The sequence below is a fragment of the Lampetra fluviatilis genome, chromosome 54 (assembly GCF_964198595.1).
Source record: "Lampetra fluviatilis chromosome 54, kcLamFluv1.1, whole genome shotgun sequence".
Lineage (NCBI taxonomy): Eukaryota > Metazoa > Chordata > Hyperoartia > Petromyzontiformes > Petromyzontidae > Lampetra > Lampetra fluviatilis.
This window is the reverse complement of record NC_136328.1, coordinates 3,415,158-3,423,703: the sequence shown is the minus strand read 5'-3', so window position 1 is coordinate 3,423,703 and position 8,546 is coordinate 3,415,158. Positions and strand designations below refer to the sequence as shown.

At 50.3% G+C, this 8,546-nt stretch overlaps 1 long non-coding RNA gene across 1 annotated transcript; it reads right to left on the bottom strand.

Moving 5' to 3' along the window:
• Positions 1 to 5,895: 5,895 nt before the first annotated feature.
• LOC144949538 (uncharacterized) lies at positions 5,896 to 7,583 on the bottom strand. Its single transcript, XR_013640285.1, has 3 exons — positions 7,515 to 7,583; positions 6,595 to 6,669; positions 5,896 to 5,950 (listed from the first exon to the last, which is right to left on the bottom strand). It is a non-coding gene; the product is annotated as an uncharacterized LOC144949538 (long non-coding RNA).
• Positions 7,584 to 8,546: the final 963 nt, after the last annotated feature.

Genomic DNA, 8,546 nt, shown 5'->3' with positions numbered 1-8,546 from the left:
TCTGCAGAACGTGAAGAACCAGTGGCATCTACATCTACAGAACGTGAAGAACCAGTGGCATCTACATCTTCAGAACGTGAAGAACCAGTGGCATCTACATCTGCAGAACGTTACCGCATTGTAACGGCACGCGTGTTACGTTGTAAAGGTGCACGCTCCGTGTTGTAACGGCGTGCGTTCCACGTTGTAAAGGTGCACGCTCCACGCTATAATAGCGCGCGTTCTAATGGTGCACGCTCCGCATTGTGTCTAAAGTGTTCCCGAATAGGCGAACCCCGTTGTCGCGAAAAAATACGCGTTTCGGAGAGAACTTGACCGTAACGTGATGCGGATATGGGAACGAGCGGCTTACTGTGATTGGTGGTGTCTTCACCCACATTCTCTTCGATCGCTTCCTCGGCGAGCGTGGCTGCTGCTGTGCTCGGCTGCACGCTTGGCTCATCGCGATCGGCGCCTTCAGGTAGAAAAACAAAAGAAAATGTATTGAAAACTTCTAGCACAGCGTGAGCAAAAAGGGGTCACCGTGGAATGTACTCCAGGCTTTGTTCAACATCAGGAAATAAATAGAAACAGCGATGAAACGAGATTAGGTTGACGCCAGTTTATTTGGAGTCTGCATTTTCTCCCTGTGCCACGCGTGGATTCTTCTCCGGGTCCTCCCGTTTTTTCTCTCCACATTTATAATCGACGTGTGTTTAGAGTATTTGGCTGTTATCAATTTACACATCATAAGCCACTTTGTTGAACTATCATTTGTGGCCATGTTGCTTCTGCAAAAAGAGCTGTATGTGCGGCCTCGCCTGGTAAAACTAAAACAAAAAGTAGTAATATTCTTGGTTCTTTCGGTAAAGTCACGTAGAAGGGAAATAATAAAATAATATAAAGCAATAAAAGTAGTAACTTTAGATTGGTTTTGATTTCGCTGCATATAGATGTCAAGCGATCCCTTAGGAAGTGTGTGGTGCTCACCAGTGCTGCCTGTACGTGGAGTGTGGGCCTCGTTTCCCGGTCCTCCGACCTCCGGCGCTGGGCTTGACTCTAGCTCTGCAATACACAACCCATGACAAGGCTCGATTGCGGGTGCTCTTTTCGCGAGGGACAAATCGCGTCGCGATACGTTTAGCTGTAAACGTTAAATGTCGCGGCGAGAGCAGCGGTGGCCAACCGGCGTCTCGCGAGCCGCACGCGGTTCTATCGTAGACCAGGTTACCACGTGCCCAAAACAATGTTTTTTATTTGCTTTTGTTGAACGTTTCGTGAGACGGGATGGGCCGAAGGTCATCCGGCAGAGCGTTCCCGCACCGATGATGGAGAGGCGGCGACTGGAAATGCTCTATACTCTTAGTTTTTTCGGTAAAGTCACGTAGGTAAAAAAAAAAAATGAATTTTTTTTAAATAAAAATAAAAGAATAAAAAATCACGACGTTTCGGAGGCAACACAAGTCTCCGTCATCAGGTGGGACCGTCACAGCCGGTTGAATCACTTGATACAGCAAATCTGGCTGTGACGGTCCCACCTGATGACGGAGACTTGTGTTGCCTCCGATACGTCGTGATTTATTATTATTGTATTTTTATTAATTTTTATTTCATTTTTTTACCTACGTGACTTTACCGAAAAAACTAAGAGTATGAATCCTTGCAGTCACGAAAGCTTCAAATCTAGAATGGAAATGCTCTGCCGGTATCAAGGGAATCTTTAATGTCCACTGTGCAGCTAGACGGTGTGTATTGTTCAGTCCAGTGGCTCTGAACATGGGGTGCACGCACCCCCTGGGGGTGCGAGACGTGGCCAGGTCTTTTTTAGAAGGTGGATTATCGAAACACAAATTCAGCACGGGCACGTTAAGTACAGCTACTCTTGTTTCATCAAATGTATGTATTTATTAAAGTGATCAATGTTTTTTTACCGATTGAGAACCAAAGGGGGTGCAAGGCTGCAGTAAAGGTTAAGAACCCACTGGTTTAGTCGATATGTGCGCAGTATTAAGCAGGGCGGCTGTGGGGCACGAGCCGCAACCCCCCCCCCCCCCCGCAACTAGCAGCAAACCCGCAAGCCGCTCATTTACGACGCCGACCCCGTAAGAGCGACTCAGTTTGATTCTAGATTTTAAGCTTTCTTTAAAACAGTCTGTATCAGCAGTAGGCCATGCTTTCCCACCTGATGACGGACGCTTGTGTTGCGCCCGAAACGTCGTGATTTCATTTATTTGTTTTCATTTATTTAATTTTTTACCTATGTAACTTTACCGAAACAAACCAAAGAGTACGACTCAGTTTGAGTTCAGTATCTCATTCGTTACATGTGCAATGTAACGACTCCAGAGACATTGACTGTAGGGACTCGCACTCGCACGACTGCAACTCGGTAGCACTTATATAACGCTGCCAGTCTAGCGACGACAACGCCGATTCCTAGATAGCTGGCCGACTACGAGCGAGCGCCGTCGACGCAGCGGTGGCAAAGACGACAGCGACGACGAAGACGATTCTGATTCCCCTCCGGCGCCCCAAGTCCCATTCACCGCTCCCTTTTATGCTCCCAGCGTGTCCGTGGCTCCGCCCGGGCCACGCCCCCTTTCTCGAACTCTCCAGCGGGTTCCGGGAGTGCCCAGATGGTTGCCCTCGTTGAACCGTGGCCCAGCTATCTCCCCCTCTGGCCCTTCCCGTGTATACTGTCTTACCGTCTTGCCCATACTCTTTACGCACACGCAATTTGCCCCTGCGGCCGCTAGTCAGCGCACCACTCTACACAGGGATTGTCCCGTTTAGCCAGTTGCCCGGCTATTTTACAGGGGAGATTGCTGCGTGGTGCTGCTTGAGCACAGCAGCGAACAAAATAAAAGACGGAAAACATCGACATCGCACGTTATAAATTTGTGCGATCATGCGCGATTATAAGTTGTGTTTTACCTGTGTGGATTGGCCTGGTCTTGAACTCGATGCCGTCTTGATAAAACTCTGCAACGTGAACAGAACTGCCTTTTCCTCCAGCTGAATTCACAACAAATAACCGCACTCTGACGTGAGTGGCGATGTACACGGGCAAGACGATAGTCCCACATGTGATCAAAAAATATATAAATGTTCGCACAACTCAGAGATTTAGCAAGTACCCAGGCGACTTTAATTGAACTTTTCAAAAAAATATAAACACACTTTATTTCCCGAATAATTCAAAACACTTTTAATTCACTTTTTTTCTTAAAAATTGTGTTTTAAGTTGTGCATTTAACACATCCGAACCAACGGATATTCGTTTATATAATCTGTTACAACTGGCCCTTTCAAAAAAAAATTAAGTTTATTTTATAAGTGTCTCATCTCTCAATTTTTTCTTAGCAAATCATGTAACAAAAAAGTGGTGAACGAAGGGCGGGGGGGGGGGTGCAGAGATATGTATGTAAGAGGTGTGATGAGGTATATACGAGGTATGTATGTGTAGTGTAATAGCGCCGGCTGGTGGATGGCAGCAGCAACTGTGGTGGACAGACAGCGCACACGCCGGTGAGGGCGTGAGCACGGTGTTGGCAGGGCGGAGGAACTGGGGCAAGGGTCACGGAGGACCCCATCTGGAGGCCCCTGGAACCTGCTGGCGGGTTCGAGAAGGGGGCGTGGTCAGGGTGGAGCCAGGCCGCGCCGGGAGCATAAAAGGAGCTGAGAGCGGGGGGCTCGAGGCTGTCGGTTCTGGGAATGGACTCGTCTCGTCGTCGTTGTCGTCTCGTCGCCGTCATCTTTGCCATTGGTGTGATGAGGTTGGCATGCGAATGGGCTACCGTGCTGGGAGCCGATGTCCTTGCTGTCTTTGTTGTCTTCCATGGAGAGGAGAGCTGGGATCCCTGGCAGAGAATCTGGCTCACGGACAGGACGGAAAAACAGTTTTGTGATTTCCAATGTCCATCGATGTTGGGCAATTCACTCGTAATCGGTGCACCTCACCGTGTGGGTGGCGTGAGGGCGAGTGAAGTGAGTGCGAGTGGGGTGAGTGCGGGTGGGGTGAGTGCGAGTGGGGTGAGGGTGAGTGGGGTGAGTGCGGGTGGGGTGAGTGCTGAGTGGGGGGAGGGTGAGTGGGGTGAGTGCGATTAGGGTGAGTGCGGGTGGGGTGAGTGTGAGTGGGGTGAGTGCAGCTCACCGCGTGAGTGGGGTGAGTGCGAGTGGGGTGAGTGCGAGTGGGGCGAGGGTGAGTGGGGTGAGTGCGGTGAGTGTGGGTGGGATGAGGGTGAGTGGGGTGAGTGCAGCTCACGGCGTGAGTGCGAATGGGGTGAGTGCACCTCACCGTATGGGTGAGGTTTCCCACTTCCATTTACTGCTGCCGCCGCCGGCGTCTGCGGCGCGCTGTCGAGCCGCGGAGACGGAGGCGACACCGCTGCACAGAAGCGTGAGGAGTCAACGTACCCCACTTCACCCAGCTTCTACCCCTCTGAGGACTTTTGGGTTTTTGCCCTGAAAGATGCTTTGCGCAGCACCAAGCGAAACATCGTCTCGAGCCGCGACAATTTTGGCCTTTGAGAATTTGTCCCTCCGACTTAGCGCCGGCGAGCTGAAAAACGATAACTGGTGCATTACAGGGACTTCCCTACTTACTAAGATTCCACTTACGAAAGATACGAAAAGAACCTGGTCCGTATGTCCAGTTGCCTGTTTGGACTGAGAGTCGTAAGTTCAACCACCGCGCAACAGATGGCGGCGGTGGCATCTACATATGTAGAACGTGAAGAACCAGTGGCATCTACATCTGCAGAACGTGAATAACCAGCGGCATCTACATCTGTAGAACGTGAATAACCAGCGGCATCTACATCTACAGAACGTGAAGAATCAGTGGCATCTACATTTGCAGAACGTGAAGAACCAGTGGCATTTACATCTGCAGAACGTGAATAACCAGCGGCATCTACATTTGCAGAACGTGAAGAACCAGTGGCATCTACATTTGCAGAACGTGAAGAACCAGTGGCATCTACATCTGCAGAACGTGAAGAACCAGTGGCATCTACATCTGCAGAACGTGAATAACCAGCGGCATCTACATTTGCAGAACGTGAAGAACCAGTGGCATCTACATCTGCAGAACGTGAAAAACCAGTGGCATCTACATCTGCAGAACGTGAAGAACCAGTGGCATCTACATCTGTAGAACGTGAATAACCAGCGGCATCTACATCTACAGAACGTGAAGAATCAGTGGCATCTACATTTGCAGAACGTGAAGAACCAGTGGCATTTACATCTGCAGAACGTGAATAACCAGCGGCATCCACATTTGCAGAACGTGAAGAACCAGTGGCATTTACATCTGCAGAACGTGAAGAATCAGTGGCATCTACATTTGCAGAACGTGAAGAACCAGTGGCATCTACATCTGCAGAACGTGAAGAACCAGTGGCATCTACATCTGCAGAACGTGAAGAACCAGTGGCATCTACATCTGCAGAACGTGAAGAACCAGTGGCATCTACATCTGCAGAACGTGAATAACCAGCGGCATCTACATTTGCAGAACGTGAAGAACCAGTGGCATCTACATCTGCAGAACGTGAAAAACCAGTGGCATCTACATCTGCAGAACGTGAAGAACCAGTGGCATCTACATCTGCAGAACGTGAAGAACCAGTGGCATCTACATCTGCAGAACGTGAAGAACCAGTGGCATCTATATCTGCAGAACGTGAATAACCAGCGGCATCTACATCTACAGAACGTGAAAAAAAGCATTTCTAAAGAAGTAAGTGTTGGGCAGCACATGGCATCCAGCCGGTCAGAACCGAGCGCTGGGTGTCACGCGGCCTGCCAGCCAGAAAACATTTTTGTCTCTCTACATATGGTATGATAATGATAAGCGCTGCGGCTGTGACTTCTAACTTGCACCATGTCTCACCGTCAGCAACACCAGCGGCGTCTTCTCCCTCGGCGAGTGTCAGCGTCTGGCCATCCACGATCATCATCATCCCTGAGCGATTGAGAGAGAGTGAGAGAGAAGTGGAATCGTAATCATTTGAATTCCGTTTCACACCCCCCCCCCCCGCCCAAATCCCATCCCACGTGATGAAAATTAAGAGGCAACGGGCGTTTGCAACGATGAGGCACAACGGGATTGTGAGGTCAGTGGATGCGACTCGGGAGAAGAGGTGCAGAATAGAAGCTCATGGAGGGAGGAAGTCCGAAAAGCGCCCCCCCCCCTCCCTCCCCTTGGATGAGTGGGAATTATAGCTTCGTGAGACTATGGGTCTTTGTACGTCTACGTAAGTGTGTGGAATGCTGTGTAAGTTCATGAGTCTCTATGTAAGTGTATGGGTCTATATTGACGTCTATGTGAGTCTATGGGTCTCTGTAAGTGTATGGGTCTCTATGTAAGTGTATGGGTCTCTATTGACGTCTATGGAAGTGTATGGGTCTCTATGTAAGTGTATGGGTCTCCATTTACGTCTATGGAAGTATATGGGTCTCTATGTAAGTGTATTGGTCTCTGTGTGAGTCTGTGAATCTCTAAGTCAGTTGTGTCCGAGCGCGGTTGGCTACGCACGGAGCGTACGTAAAGGGAAAGAAATTACAGAGTCGATGAAAACTCGCAAAATATGAAAGCTTGAAGCTCACCGGCTCTCTCCGCCTCCAAGCCGTGCGGCCCAGACCCGTCGTGTGGGTGACCCTGCGCTCCTTCTCCGTGGAACGCTGAGGAGGGAACAGCGCCACTCAATTCACCGCCACTCCTTTAGTCACGTGGGCACCCGTGCAGATCCCATGGCAATGGATTTGTGCCGCGGTTTGCGAGATTTCTTGACGAGCAGCACATCGCACGCCCCTTGGACATTACCATCCGTCCCTCCCAACAGCCAGCCAGCCAGCCAGCAAATCTTTTTCCAATATATTATGAGAAACTGGTGTGGCAGCAAGAGCAGTTGATGCGAACGCCGCCGCAAGATGTCACACGTTTGGCGCGACGGCCCTTCGCGGACCACGCGTGATGATGACGAGTGAAATGAAGAGTGAGCGAATGTGCTCGGGCTGGACGCGTCGCGGCTATCGCGTGACGATGGCCGATGGCCAAGCGTAACGAGCGAGCGGCAGACAAGGAACGGAATGCTTCCGAGAGCACGTCTGCCGGGGACATGGAGCGGTGAGATCACCTCCTGCGCAAGGTCCGAGGCGAATTGTTGCATCGCGCGATTAACTGGGTTTGGAGAAACATTTATCCAGCGGCGGACTGACCGTGGCGAACGACAATCGATTCGCGAGCAGTTGAGAAATTTGCGGGGTACATCTTTTCAAACGTGGCAAATTTCGGAGGCGCGGCGCCAGGCACACGACGGCCTGCTGATTGTCGAATGACGTCGCGGAAAACTCGATGAACGTTCACTGTGAGGCGGGAGGGGCGCGTATTGACGGACAATGCGCCCGCAGCACTGACCGGGGCGGCCGCTGGGCTCGAACTGCGAACCTCCGCAACGAGGTTCGCTTGATCGTGTCGCCAGGCGCGAGTGTGCGCCACACGGCTTGCGCGAGTTAAATTACTGTACCTGAATCAATTCCAGCGCCACCACCGCCGGCATCACCCAGTCCATCGAATAAACCCAGCGACTCGCCGCCGTCTGCACCGTGGCCTGACACACACATGCACGCGTTAATTGAAATTTAACAAGTAAAAATATATATAAAACACCGAGGTATCCGTAAAAAAGGGGCATCTTTAGCTAATTGTAATCAAGACAGCGGTTTCACCCGCGCGGTTAAAATGCTGGCAACGTGCATTCGGCGAAAAAACACTCAACACATTTGTCACGAGCACACTCAGGCCTTTAAATGACCAACTAATGTGCATATATAGCGTGCTTCACAAAAATGTTAACACTTATATGGGACTATCGTTTTAATGGGAAAAGAACGGATAATAAAACGCATACTCTTAGGTTTTTTCGGTAAAGTCACGTAGGTTAAAAAATAATAGAAATAAAATAATAATAAATGAAAATAAATCAAATTGAGCAATCATTGGAAAGATGTTATTAACCATGTAAAAAGACTTAACTACGCATATTTGTACCATCTTATTTGACAGGTACTAGTCTACTTTACCGAGTGTTGACATCCCCAGCGTTTAACAGTACTTTTGGATTTGGCAGCCAACATAGGCCGTAACCCCGGGCTGAGGTGCTCCAATTGTGTGCACACTTAGAGGAGACGCGAGATGATCGCTGAGCGCACGTCGTCTTTTTGCCGAAGTACCCGGCGACTGCCCCGCATCCACGCCACGAGCCTTTTATGCACACAAAGGCAAAGATACCCCGTATAGCCTGAACAGACTGTTGGGGCAAGTGCTGTTAGCGAGCACCTATGAAGACCGGGGGGGTGGGTGGCCAGCACCACGCCCGGCCGCCTTTGTCTCCCCAGTGGCGATGTTTACACATCGCATCAGGTACTCATTTGAGGCTGAGTCGACCTAGGGGAGGCCCATGACCGATTCAGATAATCGTCACTGGCGTTGGCCATGGGTTTGTAGCGCAGCGTCGCGCTAACCGCTGCACCACCGCTCACCACTCATCATTTTACCT